General features: G+C 51.0%; 21 non-coding genes across 21 annotated transcripts; all 21 read left to right on the top strand.

The window, feature by feature from the left end:
* The first annotated feature begins 4527 nt into the window (after positions 1 to 4527).
* On the top strand, positions 4528 to 4600 carry Trnaa-ugc. Its single transcript has one exon. It is a non-coding gene; the product is annotated as a tRNA-Ala (tRNA).
* A 416-nt stretch (positions 4601 to 5016) lies between these two features.
* On the top strand, positions 5017 to 5089 carry Trnaa-agc. Its single transcript has one exon. It is a non-coding gene; the product is annotated as a tRNA-Ala (tRNA).
* A 1013-nt stretch (positions 5090 to 6102) lies between these two features.
* Positions 6103 to 6175, top strand: Trnaa-ugc. The gene has a single exon. It is a non-coding gene; the product is annotated as a tRNA-Ala (tRNA).
* A 416-nt stretch (positions 6176 to 6591) lies between these two features.
* Positions 6592 to 6664, top strand: Trnaa-agc. The gene has a single exon. It is a non-coding gene; the product is annotated as a tRNA-Ala (tRNA).
* A 1013-nt stretch (positions 6665 to 7677) lies between these two features.
* Positions 7678 to 7750, top strand: Trnaa-ugc. Its single transcript has one exon. It is a non-coding gene; the product is annotated as a tRNA-Ala (tRNA).
* A 416-nt stretch (positions 7751 to 8166) lies between these two features.
* On the top strand, positions 8167 to 8239 carry Trnaa-agc. Its single transcript has one exon. It is a non-coding gene; the product is annotated as a tRNA-Ala (tRNA).
* A 1013-nt stretch (positions 8240 to 9252) lies between these two features.
* Positions 9253 to 9325, top strand: Trnaa-ugc. The gene has a single exon. It is a non-coding gene; the product is annotated as a tRNA-Ala (tRNA).
* A 416-nt stretch (positions 9326 to 9741) lies between these two features.
* Trnaa-agc lies at positions 9742 to 9814 on the top strand. Its single transcript has one exon. It is a non-coding gene; the product is annotated as a tRNA-Ala (tRNA).
* A 1013-nt stretch (positions 9815 to 10827) lies between these two features.
* On the top strand, positions 10828 to 10900 carry Trnaa-ugc. Its single transcript has one exon. It is a non-coding gene; the product is annotated as a tRNA-Ala (tRNA).
* A 416-nt stretch (positions 10901 to 11316) lies between these two features.
* Trnaa-agc lies at positions 11317 to 11389 on the top strand. Its single transcript has one exon. It is a non-coding gene; the product is annotated as a tRNA-Ala (tRNA).
* A 1013-nt stretch (positions 11390 to 12402) lies between these two features.
* Trnaa-ugc lies at positions 12403 to 12475 on the top strand. Its single transcript has one exon. It is a non-coding gene; the product is annotated as a tRNA-Ala (tRNA).
* A 416-nt stretch (positions 12476 to 12891) lies between these two features.
* Trnaa-agc lies at positions 12892 to 12964 on the top strand. The gene has a single exon. It is a non-coding gene; the product is annotated as a tRNA-Ala (tRNA).
* A 1013-nt stretch (positions 12965 to 13977) lies between these two features.
* Trnaa-ugc lies at positions 13978 to 14050 on the top strand. Its single transcript has one exon. It is a non-coding gene; the product is annotated as a tRNA-Ala (tRNA).
* Positions 14051 to 14466: 416 nt separating this feature from the next.
* Positions 14467 to 14539, top strand: Trnaa-agc. Its single transcript has one exon. It is a non-coding gene; the product is annotated as a tRNA-Ala (tRNA).
* Positions 14540 to 15552: 1013 nt separating this feature from the next.
* On the top strand, positions 15553 to 15625 carry Trnaa-ugc. Its single transcript has one exon. It is a non-coding gene; the product is annotated as a tRNA-Ala (tRNA).
* A 416-nt stretch (positions 15626 to 16041) lies between these two features.
* On the top strand, positions 16042 to 16114 carry Trnaa-agc. Its single transcript has one exon. It is a non-coding gene; the product is annotated as a tRNA-Ala (tRNA).
* Positions 16115 to 17127: 1013 nt separating this feature from the next.
* Trnaa-ugc lies at positions 17128 to 17200 on the top strand. Its single transcript has one exon. It is a non-coding gene; the product is annotated as a tRNA-Ala (tRNA).
* A 416-nt stretch (positions 17201 to 17616) lies between these two features.
* On the top strand, positions 17617 to 17689 carry Trnaa-agc. The gene has a single exon. It is a non-coding gene; the product is annotated as a tRNA-Ala (tRNA).
* Positions 17690 to 18702: 1013 nt separating this feature from the next.
* On the top strand, positions 18703 to 18775 carry Trnaa-ugc. The gene has a single exon. It is a non-coding gene; the product is annotated as a tRNA-Ala (tRNA).
* A 416-nt stretch (positions 18776 to 19191) lies between these two features.
* Positions 19192 to 19264, top strand: Trnaa-agc. Its single transcript has one exon. It is a non-coding gene; the product is annotated as a tRNA-Ala (tRNA).
* Positions 19265 to 20277: 1013 nt separating this feature from the next.
* Trnaa-ugc lies at positions 20278 to 20350 on the top strand. Its single transcript has one exon. It is a non-coding gene; the product is annotated as a tRNA-Ala (tRNA).
* Positions 20351 to 20421: the final 71 nt, after the last annotated feature.

Below are 20421 nucleotides of genomic sequence, written 5' to 3'. Positions count from 1 at the left end.
ACAGCCAGAAAATGTGTCAAGGCAGATACGAGCCAACGATTAGCAGCCACAATTGGCAAGCGTGCTGTAATGCGCACGAAGCACCCTCCTCCCACCACTACACTTAATTTAGAAACAGTACAAGTGTTCCCATAAGATTCTCAAACCTATGTCGCAAAGATCAGCCTTGCGCCGAATTCACAAAAATCCCACTGCACATTCCAATTCTTGACGTGCAGTCGGCTGCTACTGGTGTTGCTAGTTGTGACTGCTGATGACAGATGCCGTAGCAATCAATTCATGGAGTGAGTTGTATGTTTTGCGATACTCTGTCTCTGACAAGCAAGCAGAGGTGACATAGGCGCGAACACAGGAAGCTTGCAGCCCCTCGCTGCCTGCAGACACCGAACAGCCACACTAGGAGGGCGGCCTAAGTCGTCGGCGAAATGTGCTCATTCGCTTGTGTGCGACGTCAAGCTCTAAATAAGGCTGTCACTAGCGTGAGCGTTGCGTGAGCGTCGTGTAAAGTCGGAAAAGTCGTCTGCGTGGGTGAGTGCCATGTTTGGGGAGCGTTTCGTAGTTTGCGCAGTGCAATGGAGACGCGGAAAGTTGTTGTGGCCCAGTCTTTTGCAGTTGGACGACAAGAGTGGTACACAGTAGTAAAGTGCGAGGCAGCGCCTCCAGAATTTTTAACACACCAACATGCGCACACTGCCATGCAAGTGGAATAATTCACAGCCAGAAAATGTGTCAAGGCAGATACGAGCCAACGATTAGCAGCCACAATTGGCAAGCGTGCTGTAATGCGCACGAAGCACCCTCCTCCCACCACTACACTTAATTTAGAAACAGTACAAGTGTTCCCATAAGATTCTCAAACCTATGTCGCAAAGATCAGCCTTGCGCCGAATTCACAAAAATCCCACTGCACATTCCAATTCTTGACGTGCAGTCGGCTGCTACTGGTGTTGCTAGTTGTGACTGCTGATGACAGATGCCGTAGCAATCAATTCATGGAGTGAGTTGTATGTTTTGCGATACTCTGTCTCTGACAAGCAAGCAGAGGTGACATAGGCGCGAACACAGGAAGCTTGCAGCCCCTCGCTGCCTGCAGACACCGAACAGCCACACTAGGAGGGCGGCCTAAGTCGTCGGCGAAATGTGCTCATTCGCTTGTGTGCGACGTCAAGCTCTAAATAAGGCTGTCACTAGCGTGAGCGTTGCGTGAGCGTCGTGTAAAGTCGGAAAAGTCGTCTGCGTGGGTGAGTGCCATGTTTGGGGAGCGTTTCGTAGTTTGCGCAGTGCAATGGAGACGCGGAAAGTTGTTGTGGCCCAGTCTTTTGCAGTTGGACGACAAGAGTGGTACACAGTAGTAAAGTGCGAGGCAGCGCCTCCAGAATTTTTAACACACCAACATGCGCACACTGCCATGCAAGTGGAATAATTCACAGCCAGAAAATGTGTCAAGGCAGATACGAGCCAACGATTAGCAGCCACAATTGGCAAGCGTGCTGTAATGCGCACGAAGCACCCTCCTCCCACCACTACACTTAATTTAGAAACAGTACAAGTGTTCCCATAAGATTCTCAAACCTATGTCGCAAAGATCAGCCTTGCGCCGAATTCACAAAAATCCCACTGCACATTCCAATTCTTGACGTGCAGTCGGCTGCTACTGGTGTTGCTAGTTGTGACTGCTGATGACAGATGCCGTAGCAATCAATTCATGGAGTGAGTTGTATGTTTTGCGATACTCTGTCTCTGACAAGCAAGCAGAGGTGACATAGGCGCGAACACAGGAAGCTTGCAGCCCCTCGCTGCCTGCAGACACCGAACAGCCACACTAGGAGGGCGGCCTAAGTCGTCGGCGAAATGTGCTCATTCGCTTGTGTGCGACGTCAAGCTCTAAATAAGGCTGTCACTAGCGTGAGCGTTGCGTGAGCGTCGTGTAAAGTCGGAAAAGTCGTCTGCGTGGGTGAGTGCCATGTTTGGGGAGCGTTTCGTAGTTTGCGCAGTGCAATGGAGACGCGGAAAGTTGTTGTGGCCCAGTCTTTTGCAGTTGGACGACAAGAGTGGTACACAGTAGTAAAGTGCGAGGCAGCGCCTCCAGAATTTTTAACACACCAACATGCGCACACTGCCATGCAAGTGGAATAATTCACAGCCAGAAAATGTGTCAAGGCAGATACGAGCCAACGATTAGCAGCCACAATTGGCAAGCGTGCTGTAATGCGCACGAAGCACCCTCCTCCCACCACTACACTTAATTTAGAAACAGTACAAGTGTTCCCATAAGATTCTCAAACCTATGTCGCAAAGATCAGCCTTGCGCCGAATTCACAAAAATCCCACTGCACATTCCAATTCTTGACGTGCAGTCGGCTGCTACTGGTGTTGCTAGTTGTGACTGCTGATGACAGATGCCGTAGCAATCAATTCATGGAGTGAGTTGTATGTTTTGCGATACTCTGTCTCTGACAAGCAAGCAGAGGTGACATAGGCGCGAACACAGGAAGCTTGCAGCCCCTCGCTGCCTGCAGACACCGAACAGCCACACTAGGAGGGCGGCCTAAGTCGTCGGCGAAATGTGCTCATTCGCTTGTGTGCGACGTCAAGCTCTAAATAAGGCTGTCACTAGCGTGAGCGTTGCGTGAGCGTCGTGTAAAGTCGGAAAAGTCGTCTGCGTGGGTGAGTGCCATGTTTGGGGAGCGTTTCGTAGTTTGCGCAGTGCAATGGAGACGCGGAAAGTTGTTGTGGCCCAGTCTTTTGCAGTTGGACGACAAGAGTGGTACACAGTAGTAAAGTGCGAGGCAGCGCCTCCAGAATTTTTAACACACCAACATGCGCACACTGCCATGCAAGTGGAATAATTCACAGCCAGAAAATGTGTCAAGGCAGATACGAGCCAACGATTAGCAGCCACAATTGGCAAGCGTGCTGTAATGCGCACGAAGCACCCTCCTCCCACCACTACACTTAATTTAGAAACAGTACAAGTGTTCCCATAAGATTCTCAAACCTATGTCGCAAAGATCAGCCTTGCGCCGAATTCACAAAAATCCCACTGCACATTCCAATTCTTGACGTGCAGTCGGCTGCTACTGGTGTTGCTAGTTGTGACTGCTGATGACAGATGCCGTAGCAATCAATTCATGGAGTGAGTTGTATGTTTTGCGATACTCTGTCTCTGACAAGCAAGCAGAGGTGACATAGGCGCGAACACAGGAAGCTTGCAGCCCCTCGCTGCCTGCAGACACCGAACAGCCACACTAGGAGGGCGGCCTAAGTCGTCGGCGAAATGTGCTCATTCGCTTGTGTGCGACGTCAAGCTCTAAATAAGGCTGTCACTAGCGTGAGCGTTGCGTGAGCGTCGTGTAAAGTCGGAAAAGTCGTCTGCGTGGGTGAGTGCCATGTTTGGGGAGCGTTTCGTAGTTTGCGCAGTGCAATGGAGACGCGGAAAGTTGTTGTGGCCCAGTCTTTTGCAGTTGGACGACAAGAGTGGTACACAGTAGTAAAGTGCGAGGCAGCGCCTCCAGAATTTTTAACACACCAACATGCGCACACTGCCATGCAAGTGGAATAATTCACAGCCAGAAAATGTGTCAAGGCAGATACGAGCCAACGATTAGCAGCCACAATTGGCAAGCGTGCTGTAATGCGCACGAAGCACCCTCCTCCCACCACTACACTTAATTTAGAAACAGTACAAGTGTTCCCATAAGATTCTCAAACCTATGTCGCAAAGATCAGCCTTGCGCCGAATTCACAAAAATCCCACTGCACATTCCAATTCTTGACGTGCAGTCGGCTGCTACTGGTGTTGCTAGTTGTGACTGCTGATGACAGATGCCGTAGCAATCAATTCATGGAGTGAGTTGTATGTTTTGCGATACTCTGTCTCTGACAAGCAAGCAGAGGTGACATAGGCGCGAACACAGGAAGCTTGCAGCCCCTCGCTGCCTGCAGACACCGAACAGCCACACTAGGAGGGCGGCCTAAGTCGTCGGCGAAATGTGCTCATTCGCTTGTGTGCGACGTCAAGCTCTAAATAAGGCTGTCACTAGCGTGAGCGTTGCGTGAGCGTCGTGTAAAGTCGGAAAAGTCGTCTGCGTGGGTGAGTGCCATGTTTGGGGAGCGTTTCGTAGTTTGCGCAGTGCAATGGAGACGCGGAAAGTTGTTGTGGCCCAGTCTTTTGCAGTTGGACGACAAGAGTGGTACACAGTAGTAAAGTGCGAGGCAGTGAGTTGGCATGAACAGTCGAGTGCACAATGGGTCTTCAGATGTGCTTGTTACCTCAGGTGCTGTGTGATTGTCGACATGGAGTGAAAACGGAGCAACTTGTGACTGTCCCTTCAATTTAAGACGTTAAAAACGGACGGAATTTGCAGTCGTAATACCAGAGCATCGAAACTACTTGGAACTCTTGCGTATGTGAACGTGTCCGCGCCTTTGTACTCTGGTCCCTTCACCCCTGCAAACCAACCAACCATCGCGTCCGTGCACATGAGAGTAGCAAAGAACGGAGAACAGCGCAGCTTGGTTGTGCTTGGGGGCGTAGCTCAGTTGGTAGAGCGTTCGCTTTGCATGTGAAATGTCCCGGGTTCAAGCCCCGGCGCCTCCATGTTTTGTGGTCAGTGCGTGGTAAGTGTTGGTCGCGGCGAGCCTAAAGGCACGCAAGATGTTGCAAAGCCAGCGTCACAGACTCGTATACTGACGTAAGGAGAGCAAGACGTAAATGTGAGGACCGGCTGTTGTCGAGGTGTCATCGAGTGCAAATCTGCCTTAGGTATAACGGCCTAACCTCAATGAAGTCTAGAGAGTGGACAACACGTTCGTCTACCTCAGAGCGTTGGCCGAACGCTATTTTCGACGTCGTGCGTGCCACTTTGATTTTGGCCAACTACGATTCGATACAGAATGCAGGAAACCTGAAAGACACCCTCACGGACACATTGAGAGTAGTGTTTGTCAGCGGAATAATGGGAGTGCAAGGGTCTGTGTCATTGATATGGCTGTATGTAGCGCAGTTCGTCAGCAGGGGGCGTAGCTCAGATGGTAGAGCGCTCGCTTAGCATGCGAGAGGTACTGGGATCGATACCCAGCGCCTCCAGAATTTTTAACACACCAACATGCGCACACTGCCATGCAAGTGGAATATATCACAGCCAGAAAATGTGTCAAGGCAGATACGAGCCAACGATTAGCAGCCACAATTGGCAAGCGTGCTGTAATGCGCACGGAGCACCCTCCTCCCACCACTACACTTAATTTAGAAACAGTACAAGTGTTCCCATAAGATTCTCAAACCTATGTCGCAAAGATCAGCCTCGCGCCGAATTCACAAAAATCCCACTGCACATTCCATTTCTTGACGTGCAGTCGGCTGCTACTGGTGTTGCTAGTTGTGACTGCTGATGACAGATGCCGTAGCAATCAATTCATGGAGTGAGTTGTATGTTTTGCGATACTCTGTCTCTGACAAGCAAGCAGAGGTGACATAGGCGCGAACACAGGAAGCTTGCAGATCCTCGCTGCCTGCAGACACCGAACAGCCACACTAGGAGGGCGGCCTAAGTCGTCGGCGAAATGTGCTCATTCGCTTGTGTGCGACGTCAAGCTCTAAATAAGGCTGTCACTAGCGTGAGCGTTGCGTGAGCGTCGTGTAAAGTCGGAAAAGTCGTCTGCGTGGGTGAGTGCCATGTTTGGGGAGCGTTTCGTAGTTTGCGCAGTGCAATGGAGACGCGGAAAGTTGTTGTGGCCCAGTCTTTTGCAGTTGGACGACAAGAGTGGTACACAGTAGTAAAGTGCGAGGCAGTGAGTTGGCATGAACAGTCGAGTGCACAATGGGTCTTCAGATGTGCTTGTTACCTCAGGTGCTGTGTGATTGTCGACATGGAGTGAAAACGGAGCAACTTGTGACTGTCCCTTCAATTTAAGACGTTAAAAACGGACGGAATTTGCAGTCGTAATACCAGAGCATCGAAACTACTTGGAACTCTTGCGTATGTGAACGTGTCCGCGCCTTTGTACTCTGGTCCCTTCACCCCTGCAAACCAACCAACCATCGCGTCCGTGCACATGAGAGTAGCAAAGAACGGAGAACAGCGCAGCTTGGTTGTGCTTGGGGGCGTAGCTCAGTTGGTAGAGCGTTCGCTTTGCATGTGAAATGTCCCGGGTTCAAGCCCCGGCGCCTCCATGTTTTGTGGTCAGTGCGTGGTAAGTGTTGGTCGCGGCGAGCCTAAAGGCACGCAAGATGTTGCAAAGCCAGCGTCACAGACTCGTATACTGACGTAAGGAGAGCAAGACGTAAATGTGAGGACCGGCTGTTGTCGAGGTGTCATCGAGTGCAAATCTGCCTTAGGTATAACGGCCTAACCTCAATGAAGTCTAGAGAGTGGACAACACGTTCGTCTACCTCAGAGCGTTGGCCGAACGCTATTTTCGACGTCGTGCGTGCCACTTTGATTTTGGCCAACTACGATTCGATACAGAATGCAGGAAACCTGAAAGACACCCTCACGGACACATTGAGAGTAGTGTTTGTCAGCGGAATAATGGGAGTGCAAGGGTCTGTGTCATTGATATGGCTGTATGTAGCGCAGTTCGTCAGCAGGGGGCGTAGCTCAGATGGTAGAGCGCTCGCTTAGCATGCGAGAGGTACTGGGATCGATACCCAGCGCCTCCAGAATTTTTAACACACCAACATGCGCACACTGCCATGCAAGTGGAATATATCACAGCCAGAAAATGTGTCAAGGCAGATACGAGCCAACGATTAGCAGCCACAATTGGCAAGCGTGCTGTAATGCGCACGGAGCACCCTCCTCCCACCACTACACTTAATTTAGAAACAGTACAAGTGTTCCCATAAGATTCTCAAACCTATGTCGCAAAGATCAGCCTCGCGCCGAATTCACAAAAATCCCACTGCACATTCCATTTCTTGACGTGCAGTCGGCTGCTACTGGTGTTGCTAGTTGTGACTGCTGATGACAGATGCCGTAGCAATCAATTCATGGAGTGAGTTGTATGTTTTGCGATACTCTGTCTCTGACAAGCAAGCAGAGGTGACATAGGCGCGAACACAGGAAGCTTGCAGATCCTCGCTGCCTGCAGACACCGAACAGCCACACTAGGAGGGCGGCCTAAGTCGTCGGCGAAATGTGCTCATTCGCTTGTGTGCGACGTCAAGCTCTAAATAAGGCTGTCACTAGCGTGAGCGTTGCGTGAGCGTCGTGTAAAGTCGGAAAAGTCGTCTGCGTGGGTGAGTGCCATGTTTGGGGAGCGTTTCGTAGTTTGCGCAGTGCAATGGAGACGCGGAAAGTTGTTGTGGCCCAGTCTTTTGCAGTTGGACGACAAGAGTGGTACACAGTAGTAAAGTGCGAGGCAGTGAGTTGGCATGAACAGTCGAGTGCACAATGGGTCTTCAGATGTGCTTGTTACCTCAGGTGCTGTGTGATTGTCGACATGGAGTGAAAACGGAGCAACTTGTGACTGTCCCTTCAATTTAAGACGTTAAAAACGGACGGAATTTGCAGTCGTAATACCAGAGCATCGAAACTACTTGGAACTCTTGCGTATGTGACCGTGTCCGCGCCTTTGTACTCTGGTCCCTTCACCCCTGCAAACCAACCAACCATCGCGTCCGTGCAAATGAGAGTAGCAAAGAACGGAGAACAGCGCAGCTTGGTTGTGCTTGGGGGCGTAGCTCAGTTGGTAGAGCGTTCGCTTTGCATGTGAAAGGTCCCGGGTTCAAGCCCCGGCGCCTCCATGTTTTGTGGTCAGTGCGTGGTAAGTGTTGGTCGCGGCGAGCCTAAAGGCACGCAAGATGTTGCAAAGCCAGCGTCACAGACTCGTATACTGACGTAAGGAGAGCAAGACGTAAATGTGAGGACCGGCTGTTGTCGAGGTGTCATCGAGTGCAAATCTGCCTTAGGTATAACGGCCTAACCTCAATGAAGTCTAGAGAGTGGACAACACGTTCGTCTACCTCAGAGCGTTGGCCGAACGCTATTTTCGACGTCGTGCGTGCCACTTTGATTTTGGCCAACTACGATTCGATACAGAATGCAGGAAACCTGAAAGACACCCTCACGGACACATTGAGAGTAGTGTTTGTCAGCGGAATAATGGGAGTGCAAGGGTCTGTGTCATTGATATGGCTGTATGTAGCGCAGTTCGTCAGCAGGGGGCGTAGCTCAGATGGTAGAGCGCTCGCTTAGCATGCGAGAGGTACTGGGATCGATACCCAGCGCCTCCAGAATTTTTAACACACCAACATGCGCACACTGCCATGCAAGTGGAATATATCACAGCCAGAAAATGTGTCAAGGCAGATACGAGCCAACGATTAGCAGCCACAATTGGCAAGCGTGCTGTAATGCGCACGGAGCACCCTCCTCCCACCACTACACTTAATTTAGAAACAGTACAAGTGTTCCCATAAGATTCTCAAACCTATGTCGCAAAGATCAGCCTCGCGCCGAATTCACAAAAATCCCACTGCACATTCCATTTCTTGACGTGCAGTCGGCTGCTACTGGTGTTGCTAGTTGTGACTGCTGATGACAGATGCCGTAGCAATCAATTCATGGAGTGAGTTGTATGTTTTGCGATACTCTGTCTCTGACAAGCAAGCAGAGGTGACATAGGCGCGAACACAGGAAGCTTGCAGATCCTCGCTGCCTGCAGACACCGAACAGCCACACTAGGAGGGCGGCCTAAGTCGTCGGCGAAATGTGCTCATTCGCTTGTGTGCGACGTCAAGCTCTAAATAAGGCTGTCACTAGCGTGAGCGTTGCGTGAGCGTCGTGTAAAGTCGGAAAAGTCGTCTGCGTGGGTGAGTGCCATGTTTGGGGAGCGTTTCGTAGTTTGCGCAGTGCAATGGAGACGCGGAAAGTTGTTGTGGCCCAGTCTTTTGCAGTTGGACGACAAGAGTGGTACACAGTAGTAAAGTGCGAGGCAGTGAGTTGGCATGAACAGTCGAGTGCACAATGGGTCTTCAGATGTGCTTGTTACCTCAGGTGCTGTGTGATTGTCGACATGGAGTGAAAACGGAGCAACTTGTGACTGTCCCTTCAATTTAAGACGTTAAAAACGGACGGAATTTGCAGTCGTAATACCAGAGCATCGAAACTACTTGGAACTCTTGCGTATGTGAACGTGTCCGCGCCTTTGTACTCTGGTCCCTTCACCCCTGCAAACCAACCAACCATCGCGTCCGTGCACATGAGAGTAGCAAAGAACGGAGAACAGCGCAGCTTGGTTGTGCTTGGGGGCGTAGCTCAGTTGGTAGAGCGTTCGCTTTGCATGTGAAATGTCCCGGGTTCAAGCCCCGGCGCCTCCATGTTTTGTGGTCAGTGCGTGGTAAGTGTTGGTCGCGGCGAGCCTAAAGGCACGCAAGATGTTGCAAAGCCAGCGTCACAGACTCGTATACTGACGTAAGGAGAGCAAGACGTAAATGTGAGGACCGGCTGTTGTCGAGGTGTCATCGAGTGCAAATCTGCCTTAGGTATAACGGCCTAACCTCAATGAAGTCTAGAGAGTGGACAACACGTTCGTCTACCTCAGAGCGTTGGCCGAACGCTATTTTCGACGTCGTGCGTGCCACTTTGATTTTGGCCAACTACGATTCGATACAGAATGCAGGAAACCTGAAAGACACCCTCACGGACACATTGAGAGTAGTGTTTGTCAGCGGAATAATGGGAGTGCAAGGGTCTGTGTCATTGATATGGCTGTATGTAGCGCAGTTCGTCAGCAGGGGGCGTAGCTCAGATGGTAGAGCGCTCGCTTAGCATGCGAGAGGTACTGGGATCGATACCCAGCGCCTCCAGAATTTTTAACACACCAACATGCGCACACTGCCATGCAAGTGGAATATATCACAGCCAGAAAATGTGTCAAGGCAGATACGAGCCAACGATTAGCAGCCACAATTGGCAAGCGTGCTGTAATGCGCACGGAGCACCCTCCTCCCACCACTACACTTAATTTAGAAACAGTACAAGTGTTCCCATAAGATTCTCAAACCTATGTCGCAAAGATCAGCCTCGCGCCGAATTCACAAAAATCCCACTGCACATTCCATTTCTTGACGTGCAGTCGGCTGCTACTGGTGTTGCTAGTTGTGACTGCTGATGACAGATGCCGTAGCAATCAATTCATGGAGTGAGTTGTATGTTTTGCGATACTCTGTCTCTGACAAGCAAGCAGAGGTGACATAGGCGCGAACACAGGAAGCTTGCAGATCCTCGCTGCCTGCAGACACCGAACAGCCACACTAGGAGGGCGGCCTAAGTCGTCGGCGAAATGTGCTCATTCGCTTGTGTGCGACGTCAAGCTCTAAATAAGGCTGTCACTAGCGTGAGCGTTGCGTGAGCGTCGTGTAAAGTCGGAAAAGTCGTCTGCGTGGGTGAGTGCCATGTTTGGGGAGCGTTTCGTAGTTTGCGCAGTGCAATGGAGACGCGGAAAGTTGTTGTGGCCCAGTCTTTTGCAGTTGGACGACAAGAGTGGTACACAGTAGTAAAGTGCGAGGCAGTGAGTTGGCATGAACAGTCGAGTGCACAATGGGTCTTCAGATGTGCTTGTTACCTCAGGTGCTGTGTGATTGTCGACATGGAGTGAAAACGGAGCAACTTGTGACTGTCCCTTCAATTTAAGACGTTAAAAACGGACGGAATTTGCAGTCGTAATACCAGAGCATCGAAACTACTTGGAACTCTTGCGTATGTGACCGTGTCCGCGCCTTTGTACTCTGGTCCCTTCACCCCTGCAAACCAACCAACCATCGCGTCCGTGCAAATGAGAGTAGCAAAGAACGGAGAACAGCGCAGCTTGGTTGTGCTTGGGGGCGTAGCTCAGTTGGTAGAGCGTTCGCTTTGCATGTGAAAGGTCCCGGGTTCAAGCCCCGGCGCCTCCATGTTTTGTGGTCAGTGCGTGGTAAGTGTTGGTCGCGGCGAGCCTAAAGGCACGCAAGATGTTGCAAAGCCAGCGTCACAGACTCGTATACTGACGTAAGGAGAGCAAGACGTAAATGTGAGGACCGGCTGTTGTCGAGGTGTCATCGAGTGCAAATCTGCCTTAGGTATAACGGCCTAACCTCAATGAAGTCTAGAGAGTGGACAACACGTTCGTCTACCTCAGAGCGTTGGCCGAACGCTATTTTCGACGTCGTGCGTGCCACTTTGATTTTGGCCAACTACGATTCGATACAGAATGCAGGAAACCTGAAAGACACCCTCACGGACACATTGAGAGTAGTGTTTGTCAGCGGAATAATGGGAGTGCAAGGGTCTGTGTCATTGATATGGCTGTATGTAGCGCAGTTCGTCAGCAGGGGGCGTAGCTCAGATGGTAGAGCGCTCGCTTAGCATGCGAGAGGTACTGGGATCGATACCCAGCGCCTCCAGAATTTTTAACACACCAACATGCGCACACTGCCATGCAAGTGGAATATATCACAGCCAGAAAATGTGTCAAGGCAGATACGAGCCAACGATTAGCAGCCACAATTGGCAAGCGTGCTGTAATGCGCACGGAGCACCCTCCTCCCACCACTACACTTAATTTAGAAACAGTACAAGTGTTCCCATAAGATTCTCAAACCTATGTCGCAAAGATCAGCCTTGCGCCGAATTCACAAAAATCCCACTGCACATTCCATTTCTTGACGTGCAGTCGGCTGCTACTGGTGTTGCTAGTTGTGACTGCTGATGACAGATGCCGTAGCAATCAATTCATGGAGTGAGTTGTATGTTTTGCGATACTCTGTCTCTGACAAGCAAGCAGAGGTGACATAGGCGCGAACACAGGAAGCTTGCAGATCCTCGCTGCCTGCAGACACCGAACAGCCACACTAGGAGGGCGGCCTAAGTCGTCGGCGAAATGTGCTCATTCGCTTGTGTGCGACGTCAAGCTCTAAATAAGGCTGTCACTAGCGTGAGCGTTGCGTGAGCGTCGTGTAAAGTCGGAAAAGTCGTCTGCGTGGGTGAGTGCCATGTTTGGGGAGCGTTTCGTAGTTTGCGCAGTGCAATGGAGACGCGGAAAGTTGTTGTGGCCCAGTCTTTTGCAGTTGGACGACAAGAGTGGTACACAGTAGTAAAGTGCGAGGCAGTGAGTTGGCATGAACAGTCGAGTGCACAATGGGTCTTCAGATGTGCTTGTTACCTCAGGTGCTGTGTGATTGTCGACATGGAGTGAAAACGGAGCAACTTGTGACTGTCCCTTCAATTTAAGACGTTAAAAACGGACGGAATTTGCAGTCGTAATACCAGAGCATCGAAACTACTTGGAACTCTTGCGTATGTGAACGTGTCCGCGCCTTTGTACTCTGGTCCCTTCACCCCTGCAAACCAACCAACCATCGCGTCCGTGCACATAAGAGTAGCAAAGAACGGAGAACAGCGCAGCTTGGTTGTGCTTGGGGGCGTAGCTCAGTTGGTAGAGCGTTCGCTTTGCATGTGAAAGGTCCCGGGTTCAAGCCCCGGCGCCTCCATGTTTTGTGGTCAGTGCGTGGTAAGTGTTGGTCGCGGCGAGCCTAAAGGCACGCAAGATGTTGCAAAGCCAGCGTCACAGACTCGTATACTGACGTAAGGAGAGCAAGACGTAAATGTGAGGACCGGCTGTTGTCGAGGTGTCATCGAGCGCAAATCTGTCTTAGGTATAACGGCCTAACCTCAATGAAGTCTAGAGAGTGGACAACACGTTCGTCTACCTCAGAGCGTTGGCCGAACGCTATTTTCGACGTCGTGCGTGCCACTTTGATTTTGGCGAACTACGATTCGATACAGAATGCAGGAAACCTGAAAGACACCCTCACGGACACATTGAGAGTAGTGTTTGTCAGCGGAATAATGGGAGTGCAAGGGTCTGTGTCATTGATATGGCTGTATGTAGCGCAGTTCGTCAGCAGGGGGCGTAGCTCAGATGGTAGAGCGCTCGCTTAGCGTGCGAGAGGTACTGGGATCGATACCCAGCGCCTCCAGAATTTTTAACACACCAACATGCGCACACTGCCATGCAAGTGGAATATATCACAGCCAGAAAATGTGTCAAGGCAGATACGAGCCAACGATTAGCAGCCACAATTGGCAAGCGTGCTGTAATGCGCACGGAGCACCCTCCTCCCACCACTACACTTAATTTAGAAACAGTACAAGTGTTCCCATAAGATTCTCAAACCTATGTCGCAAAGATCAGCCTTGCGCCGAATTCACAAAAATCCCACTGCACATTCCATTTCTTGACGTGCAGTCGGCTGCTACTGGTGTTGCTAGTTGTGACTGGTGATGACAGATGCCGTAGCAATCAATTCATGGAGTGAGTTGTATGTTTTGCGATACTCTGTCTCTGACAAGCAAGCAGAGGTGACATAGGCGCGAACACAGGAAGCTTGCAGCCCCTCGCTGCCTGCAGACACCGAACAGCCACACTAGGAGGGCGGCCTAAGTCGTCGGCGAAATGTGCTCATTCGCTTGTGTGCGACGTCAAGCTCTAAATAAGGCTGTCACTAGCGTGAGCGTTGCGTGAGCGTCGTGTAAAGTCGGAAAAGTCGTCTGCGTGGGTGAGTGCCATGTTTGGGGAGCGTTTCGTAGTTTGCGCAGTGCAATGGAGACGCGGAAAGTTGTTGTGGCCCAGTCTTTTGCAGTTGGACGACAAGAGTGGTACACAGTAGTAAAGTGCGAGGCAGTGAGTTGGCATGAACAGTCGAGTGCACAATGGGTCTTCAGATGTGCTTGTTACCTCAGGTGCTGTGTGATTGTCGACATGGAGTGAAAACGGAGCAACTTGTGACTGTCCCTTCAATTTAAGACGTTAAAAACGGACGGAATTTGCAGTCGTAATACCAGAGCATCGAAACTACTTGGAACTCTTGCGTATGTGACCGTGTCCGCGCCTTTGTACTCTGGTCCCTTCACCCCTGCAAACCAACCAACCATCGCGTCCGTGCAAATGAGAGTAGCAAAGAACGGAGAACAGCGCAGCTTGGTTGTGCTTGGGGGCGTAGCTCAGTTGGTAGAGCGTTCGCTTTGCATGTGAAAGGTCCCGGGTTCAAGCCCCGGCGCCTCCATGTTTTGTGGTCAGTGCGTGGTAAGTGTTGGTCGCGGCGAGCCTAAAGGCACGCAAGATGTTGCAAAGCCAGCGTCACAGACTCGTATACTGACGTAAGGAGAGCAAGACGTAAATGTGAGGACCGGCTGTTGTCGAGGTGTCATCGAGTGCAAATCTGCCTTAGGTATAACGGCCTAACCTCAATGAAGTCTAGAGAGTGGACAACACGTTCGTCTACCTCAGAGCGTTGGCCGAACGCTATTTTCGACGTCGTGCGTGCCACTTTGATTTTGGCCAACTACGATTCGATACAGAATGCAGGAAACCTGAAAGACACCCTCACGGACACATTGAGAGTAGTGTTTGTCAGCGGAATAATGGGAGTGCAAGGGTCTGTGTCATTGATATGGCTGTATGTAGCGCAGTTCGTCAGCAGGGGGCGTAGCTCAGATGGTAGAGCGCTCGCTTAGCATGCGAGAGGTACTGGGATCGATACCCAGCGCCTCCAGAATTTTTAACACACCAACATGCGCACACTGCCATGCAAGTGGAATATATCACAGCCAGAAAATGTGTCAAGGCAGATACGAGCCAACGATTAGCAGCCACAATTGGCAAGCGTGCTGTAATGCGCACGGAGCACCCTCCTCCCACCACTACACTTAATTTAGAAACAGTACAAGTGTTCCCATAAGATTCTCAAACCTATGTCGCAAAGATCAGCCTTGCGCCGAATTCACAAAAATCCCACTGCACATTCCATTTCTTGACGTGCAGTCGGCTGCTACTGGTGTTGCTAGTTGTGACTGCTGATGACAGATGCCGTAGCAATCAATTCATGGAGTGAGTTGTATGTTTTGCGATACTCTGTCTCTGACAAGCAAGCAGAGGTGACATAGGCGCGAACACAGGAAGCTTGCAGATCCTCGCTGCCTGCAGACACCGAACAGCCACACTAGGAGGGCGGCCTAAGTCGTCGGCGAAATGTGCTCATTCGCTTGTGTGCGACGTCAAGCTCTAAATAAGGCTGTCACTAGCGTGAGCGTTGCGTGAGCGTCGTGTAAAGTCGGAAAAGTCGTCTGCGTGGGTGAGTGCCATGTTTGGGGAGCGTTTCGTAGTTTGCGCAGTGCAATGGAGACGCGGAAAGTTGTTGTGGCCCAGTCTTTTGCAGTTGGACGACAAGAGTGGTACACAGTAGTAAAGTGCGAGGCAGTGAGTTGGCATGAACAGTCGAGTGCACAATGGGTCTTCAGATGTGCTTGTTACCTCAGGTGCTGTGTGATTGTCGACATGGAGTGAAAACGGAGCAACTTGTGACTGTCCCTTCAATTTAAGACGTTAAAAACGGACGGAATTTGCAGTCGTAATACCAGAGCATCGAAACTACTTGGAACTCTTGCGTATGTGAACGTGTCCGCGCCTTTGTACTCTGGTCCCTTCACCCCTGCAAACCAACCAACCATCGCGTCCGTGCACATAAGAGTAGCAAAGAACGGAGAACAGCGCAGCTTGGTTGTGCTTGGGGGCGTAGCTCAGTTGGTAGAGCGTTCGCTTTGCATGTGAAAGGTCCCGGGTTCAAGCCCCGGCGCCTCCATGTTTTGTGGTCAGTGCGTGGTAAGTGTTGGTCGCGGCGAGCCTAAAGGCACGCAAGATGTTGCAAAGCCAGCGTCACAGACTCGTATACTGACGTAAGGAGAGCAAGACGTAAATGTGAGGACCGGCTGTTGTCGAGGTGTCATCGAGCGCAAATCTGCCTTAGGTATAACGGCCTAACCTCAATGAAGTCTAGAGAGTGGACAACACGTTCGTCTACCTCAGAGCGTTGGCCGAACGCTATTTTCGACGTCGTGCGTGCCACTTTGATTTTGGCCAACTACGATTCGATACAGAATGCAGGAAACCTGAAAGACACCCTCACGGACACATTGAGAGTAGTGTTTGTCAGCGGAATAATGGGAGTGCAAGGGTCTGTGTCATTGATATGGCTGTATGTAGCGCAGTTCGTCAGCAGGGGGCGTAGCTCAGATGGTAGAGCGCTCGCTTAGCGTGCGAGAGGTACTGGGATCGATACCCAGCGCCTCCAGAATTTTTAACACACCAACATGCGCACACTGCCATGCAAGTGGAATATATCACAGCCAGAAAATGTGTCAAGGCAGATACGAGCCAACGATTAGCAGCCACAATTGGCAAGCGTGCTGTAATGCGCACGGAGCACCCTCCTCCCACCACTACACTTAATTTAGAAACAGTACAAGTGTTCCCATAAGATTCTCAAACCTATGTCGCAAAGATCAGCCTTGCGCCGAATTCACAAAAATCCCACTGCACATTCCATTTCTTGACGTGCAGTCGGCTGCTACTGGTGTTGCTAGTTGTGACTGGTGATGACAGATGCCGTAGCAATCAATTCATGGAGTGAGTTGTATGTTTTGCGATACTCTGTCTCTGACAAGCAAGCAGAGGTGACATAGGCGCGAACACAGGAAGCTTGCAGCCCCTCGCTGCCTGCAGACACCGAACAGCCACACTAGGAGGGCGGCCTAAGTCGTCGGCGAAATGTGCTCATTCGCTTGTGTGCGACGTCAAGCTCTAAATAAGGCTGTCACTAGCGTGAGCGTTGCGTGAGCGTCGTGTAAAGTCGGAAAAGTCGTCTGCGTGGGTGAGTGCCATGTTTGGGGAGCGTTTCGTAGTTTGCGCAGTGCAATGGAGACGCGGAAAGTTGTTGTGGCCCAGTCTTTTGCAGTTGGACGACAAGAGTGGTACACAGTAGTAAAGTGCGAGGCAGTGAGTTGGCATGAACAGTCGAGTGCACAATGGGTCTTCAGATGTGCTTGTTACCTCAGGTGCTGTGTGATTGTCGACATGGAGTGAAAACGGAGCAACTTGTGACTGTCCCTTCAATTTAAGACGTTAAAAACGGACGGAATTTGCAGTCGTAATACCAGAGCATCGAAACTACTTGGAACTCTTGCGTATGTGAACGTGTCCGCGCCTTTGTACTCTGGTCCCTTCACCCCTGCAAACCAACCAACCATCGCGTCCGTGCACATGAGAGTAGCAAAGAACGGAGAACAGCGCAGCTTGGTTGTGCTTGGGGGCGTAGCTCAGTTGGTAGAGCGTTCGCTTTGCATGTGAAATGTCCCGGGTTCAAGCCCCGGCGCCTCCATGTTTTGTGGTCAGTGCGTGGTAAGTGTTGGTCGCGGCGAGCCTAAAGGCACGCAAGATGTTGCAAAGCCAGCGTCACAGACTCGTATACTGACGTAAGGAGAGCAAGACGTAAATGTGAGGACCGGCTGTTGTCGAGGTGTCATCGAGTGCAAATCTGCCTTAGGTATAACGGCCTAACCTCAATGAAGTCTAGAGAGTGGACAACACGTTCGTCTACCTCAGAGCGTTGGCCGAACGCTATTTTCGACGTCGTGCGTGCCACTTTGATTTTGGCCAACTACGATTCGATACAGAATGCAGGAAACCTGAAAGACACCCTCACGGACACATTGAGAGTAGTGTTTGTCAGCGGAATAATGGGAGTGCAAGGGTCTGTGTCATTGATATGGCTGTATGTAGCGCAGTTCGTCAGCAGGGGGCGTAGCTCAGATGGTAGAGCGCTCGCTTAGCATGCGAGAAGTACTGGGATCGATACCCAGCGCCTCCAGAATTTTTAACACACCAACATGCGCACACTGCCATGCAAGTGGAATATATCACAGCCAGAAAATGTGTCAAGGCAGATACGAGCCAACGATTAGCAGCCACAATTGGCAAGCGTGCTGTAATGCGCACGAAGCACCCTCCTCCCACCACTACACTTAATTTAGAAACAGTACAAGTGTTCCCATAAGATTCTCAAACCTATGTCGCAAAGATCAGCCTTGCGCCGAATTCACAAAAATCCCACTGCACATTCCAATTCTTGACGTGCAGTCGGCTGCTACTGGTGTTGCTAGTTGTGACTGCTGATGACAGATGCCGTAGCAATCAATTCATGGAGTGAGTTGTATGTTTTGCGATACTCTGTCTCTGACAAGCAAGCAGAGGTGACATAGGCGCGAACACAGGAAGCTTGCAGCCCCTCGCTGCCTGCAGACACCGAACAGCCACACTAGGAGGGCGGCCTAAGTCGTCGGCGAAATGTGCTCATTCGCTTGTGTGCGACGTCAAGCTCTAAATAAGGCTGTCACTAGCGTGAGCGTTGCGTGAGCGTCGTGTAAAGTCGGAAAAGTCGTCTGCGTGGGTGAGTGCCATGTTTGGGGAGCGTTTCGTAGTTTGCGCAGTGCAATGGAGACGCGGAAAGTTGTTGTGGCCCAGTCTTTTGCAGTTGGACGACAAGAGTGGTACACAGTAGTAAAGTGCGAGGCAGTGAGTTGGCATGAACAGTCGAGTGCACAATGGGTCTTCAGATGTGCTTGTTACCTCAGGTGCTGTGTGATTGTCGACATGGAGTGAAAACGGAGCAACTTGTGACTGTCCCTTCAATTTAAGACGTTAAAAACGGACGGAATTTGCAGTCGTAATACCAGAGCATCGAAACTACTTGGAACTCTTGCGTATGTGAACGTGTCCGCGCCTTTGTACTCTGGTCCCTTCACCCCTGCAAACCAACCAACCATCGCGTCCGTGCACATAAGAGTAGCAAAGAACGGAGAACAGCGCAGCTTGGTTGTGCTTGGGGGCGTAGCTCAGTTGGTAGAGCGTTCGCTTTGCATGTGAAAGGTCCCGGGTTCAAGCCCCGGCGCCTCCATGTTTTGTGGTCAGTGCGTGCTAAGTGTTGGTCGCGGCGAGCCTAAAGGCACGCAAGATGTTGCAAAGCCAGCGTCACAGACTCGTATACTGACGTAAGGAGAGCAAGACGTAAATGTGAGGACCGGCTGTTGTCGAGGTGTCATCGAGCGCAAATCTGCCTTAGGTATAACGGCCTAACCTCAATGAAGTCTAGAGAGTGGACAACACGTTCGTCTACCTCAGAGCGTTGGCCGAACGCTATTTTCGACGTCGTGCGTGCCACTTTGATTTTGGCCAACTACGATTCGATACAGAATGCAGGAAACCTGAAAGACACCCTCACGGACACATTGAGAGTAGTGTTTGTCAGCGGAATAATGGGAGTGCAAGGGTCTGTGTCATTGATATGGCTGTATGTAGCGCAGTTCGTCAGCAGGGGGCGTAGCTCAGATGGTAGAGCGCTCGCTTAGCGTGCGAGAGGTACTGGGATCGATACCCAGCGCCTCCAGAATTTTTAACACACCAACATGCGCACACTGCCATGCAAGTGGAATATATCACAGCCAGAAAATGTGTCAAGGCAGATACGAGCCAACGATTAGCAGCCACAATTGGCAAGCGTGCTGTAATGCGCACGGAGCACCCTCCTCCCACCACTACACTTAATTTAGAAACAGTACAAGTGTTCCCATAAGATTCTCAAACCTATGTCGCAAAGATCAGCCTTGCGCCGAATTCACAAAAATCCCACTGCACATTCCATTTCTTGACGTGCAGTCGGCTGCTACTGGTGTTGCTAGTTGTGACTGGTGATGACAGATGCCGTAGCAATCAATTCATGGAGTGAGTTGTATGTTTTGCGATACTCTGTCTCTGACAAGCAAGCAGAGGTGACATAGGCGCGAACACAGGAAGCTTGCAGCCCCTCGCTGCCTGCAGACACCGAACAGCCACACTAGGAGGGCGGCCTAAGTCGTCGGCGAAATGTGCTCATTCGCTTGTGTGCGACGTCAAGCTCTAAATAAGGCTGTCACTAGCGTGAGCGTTGCGTGAGCGTCGTGTAAAGTCGGAAAAGTCGTCTGCGTGGGTGAGTGCCATGTTTGGGGAGCGTTTCGTAGTTTGCGCAGTGCAATGGAGACGCGGAAAGTTGTTGTGGCCCAGTCTTTTGCAGTTGGACGACAAGAGTGGTACACAGTAGTAAAGTGCGAGGCAGTGAGTTGGCATGAACAGTCGAGTGCACAATGGGTCTTCAGATGTGCTTGTTACCTCAGGTGCTGTGTGATTGTCGACATGGAGTGAAAACGGAGCAACTTGTGACTGTCCCTTCAATTTAAGACGTTAAAAACGGACGGAATTTGCAGTCGTAATACCAGAGCATCGAAACTACTTGGAACTCTTGCGTATGTGAACGTGTCCGCGCCTTTGTACTCTGGTCCCTTCACCCCTGCAAACCAACCAACCATCGCGTCCGTGCACATAAGAGTAGCAAAGAACGGAGAACAGCGCAGCTTGGTTGTGCTTGGGGGCGTAGCTCAGTTGGTAGAGCGTTCGCTTTGCATGTGAAAGGTCCCGGGTTCAAGCCCCGGCGCCTCCATGTTTTGTGGTCAGTGCGTGGTAAGTGTTGGTCGCGGCGAGCCTAAAGGCACGCAAGATGTTGCAAAGCCA

Source organism: Schistocerca americana, unplaced genomic scaffold, assembly GCF_021461395.2.
Source record: "Schistocerca americana isolate TAMUIC-IGC-003095 unplaced genomic scaffold, iqSchAmer2.1 HiC_scaffold_1038, whole genome shotgun sequence".
Classification (NCBI taxonomy): Eukaryota; Metazoa; Arthropoda; class Insecta; order Orthoptera; family Acrididae; genus Schistocerca; species Schistocerca americana.
The sequence above is the reverse complement of the archived record's forward strand: the minus strand, read 5'-3'. Positions and strand labels throughout refer to the sequence as shown.